The following is a 16,021-nucleotide window of genomic DNA, read 5'->3' on the forward strand; positions in this document are numbered from 1 at the left end:
GACTGGAGCAACTGGAAAGGTTGTGGGACATTGGGTTTGGGATAGATGGGTGGGGGTGTTGAGACAGGTTTTGGGGGAGTAGGGTGTGAGAGGGGATGGAGGCAGGTCTGTGCACATCTTTCTCCTGTAAGGAGCAGCCATCACTCACTATGTCCACTATCTTTCTCCTTTAGAGAAGAGCACCTAGCAGGAATGCTGTTATGGTTTAGAGAATCTCAACTAAAAGCCTACCACAGGCACAAAGCCAATCTATGAAGTTGAATCCTGATCGTCTGTCAAGCTTCCTGCCTACCTACGTGCCTGTTTGACTGTCTGAAGAGTTGGGGTCATTTCATATTTAATTCAGTCAATGAAGGTCAATTAAAATTGAATGAATTGACGAATTCCACTAATGATGATGACTGATGGCATACTGTAGGGCTACTGTAGCTAAGCCACAGCAAAATGAAAGTAGAACTTACAGTAACTCTGGATTTTACTGGCCCATCAAACACTTCAGAGGACAAAAGTTACTTAAATGTGTATATATATTTTTTCACATACATGATACTTGTAAAAACAGGGGGTATTTAAGTTTATTTCCTGATTTGACTGTCTTCGTTTCGAATTGAGCCCTTCTGGCCATGTGCCCTGCGAGCATGTCGGAAATTCAGATGTGATTACTACAAGTTTAGATAGCTGACTAGACTAACAAATGTACCAATGAATTGTTTTACTGATATGATATGAGTGACTGTCAGTCAGTGACCTATAACAAGAGGAAAACTGTACATGTTCAATTAACCGAAACAGAAAGATTGTTTTCTGGATAAAGAAAAAGGGCAATAATAAGCCATTCATTCTACCTGTTGTCTGACTGACGCTTTAATAACCTTTTACTGCGGTGGGCTAAATCAGCGTCACACAAAGTTGTTCTTGGTCGTCTTAAAACAAATCTACTTTGAAACAAAAGTATACACCTCACACACATCTTGATGGGCATAGAAAAAATAAGACGTGTATTATGTCAGATATTTTTATTTTTTACATTTTATTTCACCTTTATTTAACCAGGTAGGCTAGTTGAGAACAAGTTCTCATTTGCAACTGCGACCTGGCCAAGATAAAGCATAGCAGTGTGAACAGACAACACAGAGTTACACATGGAGTAAACAATTAACAAGTCAATAACACAGTAGAAAAAAAGGGGAGTCTATATACATTGTTTGCAAAAGGCATGAGGAGGTAGGCGAATAATTACAATTTTGCAGATTAACACTGGAGTGATAAATGATCAGATGGTCATGTACAGGTAGAGATATTGGTGTGCAAATGAACAGAAAAGTAACTAAATAAAAACAGTATGGGGATGAGGTAGGTAAAAATGGGTGGGCTATTTACCGATGGACTATGTACAGCTGCTATCGGTTAGCTGCTCAGATAGCAGATGTTTGAAGTTGGTGAGGGAGATAAAAGTCTCCAAGTTCATCGATTTTTGCAATTCGTTCCAGTCACAGGCAGCAGAGAACTGGAACGAAAGGATATAGAGTTGAAATGTATTTATTTTGAGTTTGCATACCAATATTGCACTTTATATATATCACAGAAGACCGAAATATAAAAAAAATCGAAACTTCACATTTTTGGCAGATTAAAAAAAACATGTTTTATTTTTATTTTATTATGAATTTATGAAAAATATTAACAACATTCCATCCATGAGACCACTAGGTCATTTGACTGCAGAAAAGGGCTACGTGAGAGGTTTAATGCTTTAATATTCATTTAAAATATTTAATTTGAAAAACAACTCGTCTGGAGTAGGCAGAGCTATAAGTACAGTTCAAGTCAGAAGTTTACATACACTTAGGTTGGAGTCATTCAAAATTGTTTTTCAAACACGCCACAAATTTCTTGTTAACAAACTATAGTTTTGGCAAGTCGGTTAGGACATCTACTTTGTGCATGACACAAGTTATTTTTCCAACAATTGTTTACAGACAGGTTATTTCACTTACCGGTATAATTCGTTGTATCACAATTTCAGTGGGTCAGAAGTTTAGATACACTTGTCACGCCTTGGTCTTAGTATTTTGTGTTTTCTTTAATTATTTGGTCTGGCCATGGTGTGACATGGGTTTATGTTGTTGTATTTTGGGTTTTTTGTATTATTGGGATTGCGGCTGAGTAGGGGTGTTGTATGGGCTTGGCTGCCTGAGGCGGTTCTCAATCAGAGTCAGGTGATTCTCGTTGTCTCTGATTGGGAACCGTATTTAGGTAGCCTGGTTTCGCTTTGTATTTCGTGGGTGATTGTTCCTATCTCTGTGTAGTTTCACTAGATAGGCTGTAATAGGTTTCACATTCCGTTTGTTGTTTTGTATTTTGTATCGTTATTTCATGTGTCACTTTTTCTATTAAAGTCATGAGTAACCACTACGCTGCATTTCGGTCCGACTCTCTTTCTACAAACGAAGAACGCCGTTACAACACTAAGTTGACTGTGCCTTTAAACAGCTTGGAAAATTCCAGAAAATTATGTCATGGCTTTAGAAGCTTCTGATAGGCTAATTGACATCATTTGAGTCAATTGGAGGTGTACCTGTGGATGTATTTCAAGGCCTACCTTCAAACTCAGTGCCTCTTTGTTTGACATCATGGGAAAATCAAAAGAAATCAATAATTGTAGACCTCCACAAGTCTGGTTCATCCTTGGGAGCAATTTCCAAAGTCTTGAAGGTACCACATTCATCTGTACAAAGGACCTTGTGAAGATGCTGGAGGAAACGGGTACAAAAGTTTCTATATCCACAGAAAAACGAGTCCTATATCGACATAACCTGAAAAGCTGTTCAGCAAGGAAGAAGCCGCCATAAAAAAGCCGGACTTTGGTTTGCAACTGCACATGGGGACAAAGATCGTACTTTTTAGAGAAATGTCCTCTGGTCTGATGAAACAAAAAATATAACCTTTTGGCCATAATGACCATCGTTGTGTTTTGGAGGTTAAAGGGGGAGGTTTGCAAGCCGAAGAACACCATCCCAACAGTGAAGCACAGGGTTGGCAGCATCATGTTGTGGGGGTGCTTTGTTGTGGGACTGGTGCACTTAACAAAATAGATGGCATCATGATGAGGAAAATGATGTGGATATATTGAAGCAACATTTCAAGACATCAGTCAGGAAGTTAAAGCTTGGTCGCAAATGGGTCTTCCAAAGGGACAATGACCCCAAGCATACTTCCAAAGCTTAAGGACAACAAAGTCAAGGCATTGAAGTGGCCATCACAACTGACCTAGAGACAGGGAATTTTTACTAGGATTAAATGTCATGAATTGTGGAAAACTGAGTTTAAATGTATTTAGCTAAGGTGTATGTAAACTTCTGACTTCAACTGTAAATAAGTTAACTGTTGTTTTCCTAACATGTTTCATCCTGCCTTTTCTGTGAGACCCACTACCATTTCTCCCCACGGTACGTTGACAGGGTAGACTACAGGGCACATCTAAATCATCAGCTCCTTCAAAACAATTGAGTTTCACTTACTTAGCCCCATAGTTTAACTCAGGAGCATTCTTCTCTAAACTGATAGCATATACTCAGATTAGTAAATGACCTGCTTGCTCAGGTTGGGACAATGATTGATGGGCGGAGAGGATAACATATCGACCATGTTCTGTACATAGTGTCTCGCCATCTTGATTAATGTGACTTTTGAAGTCGACAAACAAAAGCCCTGGCTCATGGGCAAAATATCAATTTGACAGAGGTTAGCCTGGTGTAAGGGATCCCTTTGGTCATTTATAAAGGAGGTCAGTGTTTTATTGAGTACATTTACGGCTGACCATAATTAGTTGACTGGTCGATTGTTTGATCGTTAGGCTGTTGGTTGACCAAGTGTTTTAGTCGAGCAGTAACAAATATATATACACTGTATATCTTCGCTCATCTCGGTGAACGAATCCATTGCTGAGACCTAGACTAAAAGCCAATTTATGCTTGATCTGAAAATGTGGACATTTTAACTTAATAGATTTAGCCAGTGGTAATTTGTGGATTAGACAACAGCTGGAATGCGGTTTTAACCAATCAGCATTCAGGATTAGACCCACCTGTTGTATAATTTATATTATAAACTGTGTGGTTCGAGCCCTTAATGCTGATTGGCTGACAGCTGTGGTATATCAGATCGTATACCACAGGTATGACAAAACATTTATTTTTACTGCTCTAATTACATTGGTAACCAGTTTATAATAGCAATAAGGCCCCTCTGGGGTTTGTGGTATATGGCCAATATACCATGGCTAAGGGCTGTGTCCAGGCACTCTGTGATACGTCGTGCATAAGAACAGCCCTTGGCTGGGGAATATTGACCGTATACCACATCCCCTCGTGCCTTATTGCTTAAATATACAATGTTTGTTACTTTGGTTATGGTAATTTATCTTAATGCAAAACATGATTCTGCCAACCCTGTGCTTCACGGTTGGGATGGTGTTCTTCAGCTTGCAAGCGTCCCCCTTTTTCCGCCAAACACAACGATGGTCATTATGGCCAAATAGTTATATTTTTGTTTCATCAGACCAGAGGACATTTCTCCAAAAAGTACGATATTTGTCCCCATGTGCAGTTGCAAACCGTAGCCTGGCTTTTTTTATGGCGGTTTTGGAGCAGTGTCTTCTTCCTTGCTGAGCGGCCTTTTAGGTTATGTCGATATAGGACTGGTTTTTACTGTGGATATAGATACTTTTGTACCTGTTTCCTCCAGCATCTTCACAAGGTCCTTTGCTGTTGTTCTGGGATTGATTTGCACTTTTCACACCAAAGTACATTCATCTCAAGGAGACAGAACGCGTCTCCTTCCTGAGCGGTATGATGGCTGCATGGTCCCATGGTGTTTATACTTGCATACTATTGTATGTGCAGATGAACGTGGTACCTTCAGGCGTTTCGAAATTGCTCCCAAGGATGAACCAGACTTGTGGAGGTCTACAATTATTTTTCTGAGGTCTTGGCTGATTTCTTTTGATTTTCCCATGATGTCAAGCAAAGAGGCACTGAGTTTGAAGGCAGGCCTTGAAATACATCTACAGGTACACGTCCAATTGACTCAAATGATGTCAATTTGCCTATCAGAATCTTCTAACGCCATGACCTCATTTTCTGGAATTTTCCAAGCTGTTTAATGGCACAGTCAACTTAGTGTATGTAAACTTCTGACCCACTGGAATTGTAATACAGTGGATTATAAGTTAAATAAATCATAATCTGTCTGTAAACATTTGTTGGAAAAATGACTTGTGTCATGCACAAAGTAGATGTCCTAACCAACTTGCCAAAACTATAGTTTGTTAACAAGAAATTTGTGAAGTGACTGAAAAACTAGTTTTAATGACTCCAACCTAAAGTGTATGTAAACTTCCGACTTCAACTGTAGCTGATTTTATTAAAACACATAGGGTGTGTCTATACATTGAAAAATACACAATCTATTGGTCAAAAGAAAAGACGACTTTCGTTTGACCAAGATTTTTTTTAGTTGGGGAGAGCCCGATGTACATTACACAATTTCCTCCAATTGCTGACTGCTTTTGTGCAAATTTTTATGAATTCTTTCATACTATTTCATACATAAAGCTTCTCCCCCCCCCCAAATGAACTCCTGCTGGCATTTACATTATTCATATTCAATGTTAGATCCCAACCACGGATTCAAGCTACTTTAGCCTACTTGTTTAATTTATTTTTTAATGTTGGTTACTTTCCACTCAATGATTTGGCTAAGCTAATTCAATAGGAAAAGCTTGAAGGTTAACTACTTAAAAGTAGCCTAGCTTCTCAATAAACTGGAGGAACACTGGCGGCCATCTTTCTACCTGATATGAAAACAAGATAACTCTTCATTTTAAGGGGTCCTTATTACAAGTATTACAGTTAATTGTAACTCATAGTTAAACTGTAATAACAATTTGTAACTGGTGGTAAATGTAGTCTGTAATTACAGAGGTGTAACAACAAATGCTTGTTACCATGCTTGTTACAAATGGGCAAGTTTCCACAAAATTCACACATTTTTTAAGTCCCAAAAAACAGATTTATATATACAAACAAAATGTTCAGACACACGCAAAAAAATATGACATCTCATCTGCCCAGACCCCCATGCTCACACCCCCATCTCTAGTGCTTGCAATATTGTTTTCCACTTGGCCTTAAATTGTACCAATTAGTTTCTCGGTCACCATGCAATTTTAACATTTCAATAATTAATCATTCGATTTTTCCAATGTGGCAATGCTGGTGGATTGATTGACTTCCCAAATTATTACACTGAACAAAAATTTGTTGAAATAAAAGATCCCCGATTTCTTCCGTACGCACAAAAATCTTATCACTCTCAAATTCTCTCCACAAATGTGTTTACATCCCTGTTAGTGAGCATTTCTCTTTTTCCAAGATAATTGATCCACCTTACAGGTGTGGCATATAGAGAAGCTGATTAAACAGCATGATCATTGCACAGGCTCACTTTGTGCTGGGGACAATAAAAGGCAACTAAAAAGTGTGCAGTTTTGTCAAACATCACAATGCCGCAGATGTCTCAAGTTTTGAGGGAGTGTGCAATTGCCATGCTGACTGCAGGAATATCCACCAGAGCTGTTGCCAATGAATTGAATGTTAATTTCTCTACGATAAGCAAAGTTAACATGCTAAGTGCGTCTCACGTAATACCCTTGGGGTATGGATTCCCTGAGAACAATGTTCAAGGAAAATAAGGCCATTGGGCCCAGCTAACGTTAGCTAGCTAGTTAACTAGCGAGTACAGACAAAACCATAATTGCCAGCTTTAGGGAGGTATCTAGCTAGCTGGAGAGTCAAGGTTTGAAAACTAGCTAGCTACCCAGTGTGCTAGCTAATCCCCAAAAACTCACAGATTCCATTGAAAGTGTATTCTGTAGATCAGGGGTCTCCAACCTTTCTAGCACGAGAGCTACTTTTTAAAAAAGTCACGAGCTATACATTTTTTTTCTAGTTTTCAAATATGCACATTCTTCTCCTCCTCCCTGTAAGTCTTCCCCAGGTCTTTAGTGTAGAAGATATACCTGGTAAAACAGTGGTTAATAAACAACTCAGTGGGCCCTATAAAATCTGTGATTTTTTCCAAAAAATTATGTTTTATATTTTCCCAAATTATGTTTTATCTGTATTATTTTTCCTGGTTTTAGATTTTGTTTTGTTTTTCACTCTCAAAATTACAATTGTTAATAGAGAAACAAGGACATTGGATGTTCTGAGTCAATTGTTAAATCACAACTAAATTTTAAAAATCCCTTTTAATTGCGCCTCTAGTCAGTGTGTCACGCCCTGACCTTAGTTATCTTAGTTTTCTTTATTATTTTGGTTAGGTCAGGGTGTGACGAGGGGGTATGTGTGTTTTGTCTTCTCTAGGGTTTTTGTACATCTATGGGGTTTTTGGTATGTCTAGGTAAATGTAGGTCAATGGTTGCCTGAATTGGTTCCCAATCAGAGGCAGCTGTTTATCGTTGTCTCTGATTGGGTATCCTATTTAGGTTGCCATTTACCTTTTTGTTTTTGTGGGTTATTGTCTGTGTAGTTGCATGTCACCACTCGTTGTATTAGCTTCATGGTCGTTTTTGTTAGTTTGTTTAGTATTCTTCGTGTTAATTAAAGAAGATGTGTTTGTATCACGCTGCGCCTTGGTCTCCTCACTATGATGAACGTGACACAGTGAGGAATCTAATGTGCCGGTCTAGCGAAGGTTCTGTACTGCTGCTGCTCATTTCATGCCAAAGTTTACAAATAACAATACAAATAATATACTTAATTATGATATACTTGTGTAACTAGCTAGCCTATTTGTTAGTGTACCTTGCATCTATCCAAAAGTAGATGAATCCCGATAAATCCCACTCCTGGTAGTAGCAGTGGGTTTACCGATGTGGTCCCGCTGTTCAAATTAGGATTTTTGGTGCAAGAGGGAGAATAATTAGTCTAGCCTGGGCTAATTGTATAGGTTAATTCCACTCAGTCTTGCATCCCATTCACAAGTCCTAATTTTCTAGCATCCCTGTTTATGAGTGCAGCCTAGTGTGTTCACTGTCAAGTCTCAAGAGGTCTGAACCTTTAATGGCACAACTAGTGCTCTCGCCATGTTAATGCAGAGTTGCTAGTTCAACCCTTAGGCCTGAAGATCATGATTGATAATGTCCAAATCTGCGCTAGTCTAACAAAACAAATGACACAAATATGAATTTCCACAAAGTTTGCTGGTTCAGTGTCTTTAGATATTTTTGTCAGATGTTACTATGGAATACTGAAGTATAATTACAAGCATTTTATAAGTGTCATAGGCTTTTATTGACAATTACATGAAGCTGATGCAAATAGTCAATATTTGCAGTGTTGACCCTTCTTTTTCAAGACCTCTGCAATCCGCCCTGGCATGCTGTCAATGAACTTCTGGGACACATCCTGACTGATGGCAGCCCACTCATTCATAATCAATGCTTGGAGTTTTATCAGAATTTGTGGGTTTTTGTTTGTCCACCCGCCTCTTGAGGATTGACCACAATCCATTGATTGACCACAATGGGATTAAGGTTTGGGGAATGTCCTGGCCATGGACCCAAAATATTGATGTTTTGTTCCCCAAGTCACTTAGTTATCACTTTTGCCTTATGGCAAGGTGCTCCGTCATGCTGGAAAAGGCATTGTTCGTCACCAAACTGTTCCTGGATAGTTGGGAGAAGTTGTTCTCGGAGGATGTGTTGGTACCATTCTTTATTCATGTCTGTGTTCTTATGCAAAATTGTGAGTGAGCCCACTCCCTTGGCTGAGAAGCAACCCCACACATGAATGGTCTCAGGATGCTTTACTGTTGGCATGACACAGGACTGATGGTAGCGCTCACCTTGTCTTCTCCAGACAAGCTTTTTTCCGGATGCCCCAAACAAAAAAAGGGGATTCATCAGAGAACATGACTTTACCCCAGTCCTCAGCAATCCAATCGCTCTACCTTCTCCAGAATATCAGTCTGTCCCTGATGTTTTTCCTGGAGAGTGGCTTCTTTGCTGCCCTCCAAAAGTCTTCGCCTCACTGTGCATGAAGATGCACTCACACCTGCCTGCTGCCATTCCTGAGCAAGCTTTGTACTGGTGGTGCCATGATCCCGCAGCTGAATCAACTTTAGGAGACGGTCCTGGCGCTTGCTGGACTTTCTTGGGCGCCCCGAAGCCTTCTTCACAACAATTGAACCGCTCTCCTTGAAGTTCTTGATGGTTGATTTAGGTGCAATCTTACTGGCAGCAATATCCTTGCCTGTGAAGGCCTTTTTGTGCAAAACAATGATGACGGTACATGTTTCCTTGCAGGTAACCATGATTGACAGAGGAAGAACGATGATTCCAAGCACCACCCTCCTTTTGAAGCTTCCAGTCTGTTATTCGAACTCAATCAGCATGACAGAGTGATCTCATTTACATTTACATTTACATTTAAGTCATTTAGCAGACGCTCTTATCCAGAGCGACTTACAAATTGGTGCATACACCTTATGACATCCAGTGGAACAGCCACTTACAATAGTGCATCTAAATCTTTTAGGGGGGTGAGAAGGATTACTTACCCTATCCTAGGTATTCCTTGAAGAGGTGGGGTTTCAGGTGTCTCCGGAAGGTGGTGATTGACTCCGCTGTCCTGGCGTCGTGAGGGAGTTTGTTCCACCATTGGGGGGCCAGAGCAGCGAACAGTTTTGACTGGGCTGAGCGGGAACTGTACTTCCTCAGTGGTAGGGAGGCGAGCAGGCCAGGGGTGGATGAACGCAGTGCCCTTGTTTGGGTGTAGGGCCTGATCAGAGCCTGGAGGTACTGAGGTGCCGTTCCCCTCACAGCTCCGTAGGCAAGCACCATGGTCTTGTAGCGGATGCGAGCTTCAACTGGAAGCCAGTGGAGAGAGCGGAGGAGCGGGGTGACGTGAGAGAACTTGGGAAGGTTGAACACCAGACGGCCTGCGGCGTTCTGGATGAGTTGTAGGGGTTTAATGGCACAGGCAGGGAGCCCAGCCAACAGCGAGTTGCAGTAATCAAGACGGGAGATGACAAGTGCCTGGATTAGGACCTGCGCCGCTTCCTGTGTGAGGCAGGGTCGTACTCTGCGGATGTTGTAGAGCATGAACCTACAGGAACGGGACACCGCCTTGATGTTAGTTGAGAACGACAGGGTGTTGTCCAGGATCACGCCAAGGTTCTTAGCGCTCTGGGAGGAGGACACAATGGAGTTGTCAACCGTGATGGCGAGATCATGGAACGGGCAGTCCTTCCCGGGAGGAAGAGGAGCTCCGTCTTGCTGAGGTTCAGCTTGAGGTGGTGATCCGTCATCCACACTGATATGTCTGCCAGACATGCAGAGATGCGATTCGCCACCTGGTCATCAGAAGGGGGAAAGGAGAAGATTAATTGTGTGTCGTCAGCATAGCAATGATAGGAGAGACCATGTGAGGTTATGACAGAGCCAAGTGACTTGGTGTATAGCGAGAATAAGAGAGGGCCTAGAACAGAGCCCTGGGGGACACCAGTGGTGAGAGCGCGTGGTGAGGAGACAGATTCTCGCCATGCCACCTGGTAGGAGCGACCTGTCAGGTAGGACGCAATCCAAGCGTGGGCCGCGCCGGAGATGCCCAACTCGGAGAGGGTGGAGAGGAGGATCTGATGGTTCACAGTATCGAAGACAGCCGATAGGTCTAGAAGGATGAGAGCAGAGGAGAGAGAGTTAGCTTTAGCAGTGCGGAGCGCCTCCGTGATACAGAGAAGAGCAGTCTCAGTTGAATGACTAGTCTTGAAACCTGACTGATTTGGATCAAGAAGGTCATTCTGAGAGAGATAGCGGTAGAGCTGGCCAAGGACGGCACGCTCAAGAGTTTTGGAGAGAAAAGAGAGAAGGGATACTGGTCTGTAGTTGTTGACATCGGAGGGATCGAGTGTAGGTTTTTTCAGAAGGGGTGCAACTCTCGCTCTCTTGAAGACGGGAGGGACGTAGCCAGCGGTCAGGGATGAGTTGATGAGCGAGGTGAGGTAAGGGAGAAGGTCTCCGGAAATGGTCTGGAGAAGAGAGGAGGGGATAGGGTCAAGCGGGCAGGTTGTTGGGCGGCCGGCCGTCACAAGACGCGAGATTTCATCTGGAGAGAGAGGGGAGAAAGAGGTCAGAGCATAGGGTAGGGCAGTGTGAGCAGAACCAGCGGTGTCGTTTGACTTAGCAAACGAGGATCGGATGTCGTCGACCTTCTTTTCAAAATGGTTGACGAAGTCATCTGCAGAGAGGGAGGAGGGGGGGGGGATTCAGGAGGGAGGAGAAGGTGGCAAAGAGCTTCCTAGGGTTAGAGGCAGATGCTTGGAATTTAGAATGGTAGAAAGTGGCTTTAGCAGCAGAGACAGAGGAGGAAAATGTAGAGAGGAGGGAGTGAAAGGATGCCAGGTCCGCAGGGAGGCGAGTTTTCCTCCATTTCCGCTCGGCTGCCCGGAGCCCTGTTCTGTGAGCTCGCAATGAGTCGTCGAGCCACGGAGCGGGAGGGGAGGACCGAGCCGGCCTGGAGGATAGGGGACATAGAGAGTCAAAGGATGCAGAAAGGGAGGAGAGGAGGGTTGAGAAGGCAGAATCAGGAGATAGGTTGGAGAAAGTTTGAGCAGAGGGAAGAGATGATAGGATGGAAGAGGAGAGAGTAGCGGGGGAGAGAGAGCGAAGGTTCGGACGGCGCGATACCATCCGAGTAGGGGCAGTGTGGGAAGTGTTGGATGAGAGCGAGAGGGAAAAGGATACAAGGTAGTGGTCGGAGACTTGGAGGGGAGTAGCAATGAGGTTAGTGGAAGAACAGCATCTAGTAAAGATGAGGTCAAGCGTATTGCCTGCCTTGTGAGTAGGGGGGGAAGGTGAGAGGGTGAGGTCAAAAGAGGAGAGGAGTGGAAAGAAGGAGGCAGAGAGGAATGAGTCAAAGGTAGACGTGGGGAGGTTAAAGTCGCCCAGAACTGTGAGAGGTGAGCCGTCCTCAGGAAAGGAGCTTATCAAGGCATCAAGCTCATTGATGAACTCTCCGAGGGAACCTGGAGGGCGATAAATGATAAGGATGTTAAGCTTGAAAGGGCTGGTAACTGTGACAGCATGGAATTCAAAGGAGGCGATAGACAGATGGGTAAGGGAGAAAGAGAGAAAGACCACTTGGGAGAGATGAGGATCCCGGTGCCACCACCCCGCTGACCAGAAGCTCTCGGGGTGTGCGAGAACACGTGGGCGGACGAGGAGAGAGCAGTAGGAGTAGCAGTGTTATCTGTGGTGATCCATGTTTCCGTCAGTGCCAAGAAGTCAAGGGACTGGAGGGAGGCATAGGCTGAGATGAACTCTGCCTTGTTGGCCGCAGATCGGCAGTTCCAGAGGCTACCGGAGACCTGGAACTCCACGTGGGTCGTACGCGCTGGGACCACCAGATTAGGGCGGCCGCGGCCACGCGGTGTGGAGCGTTTGTATGGTCTGTGCAGAGAGGAGAGAACAGGGATAGACAGACACATAGTTGACAGGCTACAGAAAAGGCTACGCTAATGCAAGGAGATTGGAATGACAAGTGGACTACACGTCTCGAATGTTCAGAAAGTTAAGCTTACGTAGCAAGAATCTTATTGACTAAGCCTTGTCCTCGTCAACACTCACACCTGTGTTAACAAGAGAATCACTGACATGTTTGCATGGCAACGAGGGACTTTGCAATGAATTGCAATTCATCTGATCACTCTTCATAACATTCTGGAGTATATGCAAATTGCCATCATACAAACTGAGGCAGCAGACTTTGTGAAAATTAATATTTGTGTCATTATCAAAACTTTTGGCCACGACTGTATACCCAGTCTTAAATCGTTGGATAACAAAGGTAGGCTGTAATGATGAGAGTATAAACGTTTGACTTTAAGTCGGCTGTTTTCTGTTCATTTCTACAGCTTGTGTCATAAGGCAAGGTTCAAGGCAGGTTGGATTAATTTGCATAAAGGAAGGGACCAGAGAATCTGGTCACAATATAGACACAGTGGGCAGCTCGAGACATTTTATATACAGTGGGGCAAAAAAGTATTTAGTCAGCCACCAATTGTGCAAGTTCTCCCACTTAAAAAGATGAGAGAGGCCTGTAGGTTTTCACACACTGTTGCTGGTATTTTGGCCCTTTCCTCAATGCAGATCTCCTTTAGAGCAGTGATGTTTTGGGGCTGTTGCTGGGCAACACGGACTTCCAACTCCCTCCAAAGATTTTCTATGGGGTTGAGATCTGGAGACTGGCTAGGCCACTCCAGGACCTTGAAATGCTTCTTACGAAGCCACTCCTTCGTTGCCGGGGCGGTGTGTTTGGGATCATTGTCATGCTGAAAGACCCAGCCACGTTTCATCTTCAATGCCCTTGCTGATGGAAGGAGGTTTTCACTCAAAATCTCACGATACATGGCCCCATTCATTCTTTCCTTTACACGGATCAGTCGTCCTGGTCCCTTTGCAGAAAAACAGCCCCAAAGCATGATGTTTCCACCCCCATGCTTCACAGTAGGTATGGTGTTCTTTGGATGCAACTCAGCATTCTTTGTCCTCCAAACACGACAAGTTGAGTCTTTACCAAAAAGTTATATTTTGGTTTCATTCTCCCAATCTTCTTCTGGATCATCCAAATGCTCTCTAGCAAACTTCAGACGGGCCTGGACATGTACTGGCTTAAGCAGGGGGACACGTCTGGCACTGCAGCATTTGAGTCCCTGGCGGCGTAGTGTGTTACTGATGGTAGGCTTTGTTACTTTGGTCCCAGCTCTCTGCAGGTCATTCACTAGGTCCCCCCGTGTGGTTTTGGGATTTTTGCTCACCGTTCTTGTGATCATCTTGACCCCACGGGGTGAGATCTTGTGTGGAGCTCCAGATCGAGGGAGATTATCAGTGGTCTTGTATGTGTATTTCCTAATAATTGCTCCCACAGTTGATTTCTTCAAACCAAGCTGCTTACCTATTGCAGATTCAGTCTTCCCAGCCTGGTGCAGGTCTACAATTTTTAGAAGAAGTTACAGGTCTGTGAGAGCCAGAAATCTTGCTTGTTTGTAAGTGACCAAATACTTCTTCCCACCATAATTTGCAAATAAATTCATTAAAAATCCTACAATGTGATTTTCTGTATTTATTTTCTCATTTTGTCTGTCATAGTTGAAGTGTACCTCTGATGAAAATTACAGGCCTCTCTCCTCTTTTTAAGTGGGAGAACTTGCACAATTGGTGGCTGACTAAATACTTTTTTGCCCCACTTTATGTGTAGACAAAACAAATCTCGATCAGTTCATCTTTTTTTAAAAACCTTTATTTAACCAGGCAAGTCAGTTAAGAACAAATTCTTATTTTCAATGACAGCCTAGTGGGTTAACTGCCTTGTTCAGGGGCAGAACGACAGATCTGGGGATTTTAACTTGCAACCTTCCGGTTACTAGTCCAATGCTCTAACCACTAGGCTACCCTGGCGCCCCTTGATCAGATGACGACAATCACATGTTAATGCGATTGTAACCAGGGCTAGAGATGTGCGATATGGACCTAAATGCGATACAGGATTAGGTTGGCTATGCCGGATGCCTGTGAGATGCCAGGAATCCCTGTCATTCCAGCACACTCACCCAGGCGTAGTGGGGAGACACACATGGTGTCCCAACAGTTTTTGTAAGCCAGATGCAAGCCTGTCCCGTGCTGGTACAAACACTATCTCTGTTGTCATTTCCTTTGTTCTGCTAAGAGTCTCAAACGTTGTAACATATTTCATCTATTAAACATGAACACTAGACATTGTGATATGCCATAACGCAGTTCCAATAGGCCTATGTATTGAAACATCTCAAGACTGTTCAAGTTTTACCACAGATTCCACCTCAAATAAAGGCCCATTAACATTTGAATAATTACTTTTCATTAGCATAGACACACAATCCAAATAAATAAATAACATAATATATACACACACACACACACACACACACACACACACACACACACCCCTCAGTTTGTCAACCACCCCTGTCCCCACAGGCATCAACTGTAGAATTCCAGCAGCTGCACTACCACAAATATGCGTGCAAGATTTGTGCAATGAAGTGTTCTATTGTCACTCCATCTACAGGCTGGCTCCTGGGCCTCTCAGATAAGACAATCTGGCCATCAGGCATGGCTGATGGGACATGTGGCGACGGGGGAGTTGCTTGTGTAGGGAGGGGTTCAAATAAGGGACGTGCGCTGTAACAGAACCGGCTACTGGAGCCGTGGCACCTGATCCGATGCGATAAGCACAAGAAAGGACCTGTCCTTTATACAACCTACGATAACATACACCATACAGGTACTTCACACATAGCCTGTAAACCTGTGTGTGTGGAGGTGTGTCTGTTACGGAACGTTATAGTACTACTGTGCTTCCATGCTTAGTAATGAGGCTCGGAGAGAAATTCTAAAGTGGGGGACTCCATCGAAGACTGTAGATGTGAGAGCGCGCCTATTAACTCCTCTTCCACAAGTGATCTGAGAATAAGTGATTACGCTTGTGTGCAAGTCAAGTATGTGTGTTTCGGAAGGTATTTTTGTTATTACATTCCAAACCAAATGACAGTTCCTCACTCTCTCTCTCATGCAGTGTGTTGCTAGAGCAGAGAGAGGTGTGGAGTAGCTGCAGGGGAAACGGAGCGAGAAAGAGATAGTAAACAGTCCTATACCTGAGACCTCTCTGATCTTTGCCTATGTGACTGCCCATCAAATGAGGAGCACACATGCCCCAAAACCAACTAGACTGAGAATCTATAGGGTTATCCAGTATGCTGTTGTCACCATGGGGGGGAGTGACCCCTGGGCGACAGGTCAGAAATAACAGAGATGAAGAGATAGCGTCTCACCTAACCTCCAGAGCTTAGGTTCACTATAGTGAGTGAATCAGTGTTATCACTATAAGCTACCCTGATAATAATGTCTAAGTAAGAGATG

Source organism: Oncorhynchus keta, chromosome 31 (genome assembly GCF_023373465.1).
Source record: "Oncorhynchus keta strain PuntledgeMale-10-30-2019 chromosome 31, Oket_V2, whole genome shotgun sequence".
Classification (NCBI taxonomy): Eukaryota; Metazoa; Chordata; class Actinopteri; order Salmoniformes; family Salmonidae; genus Oncorhynchus; species Oncorhynchus keta.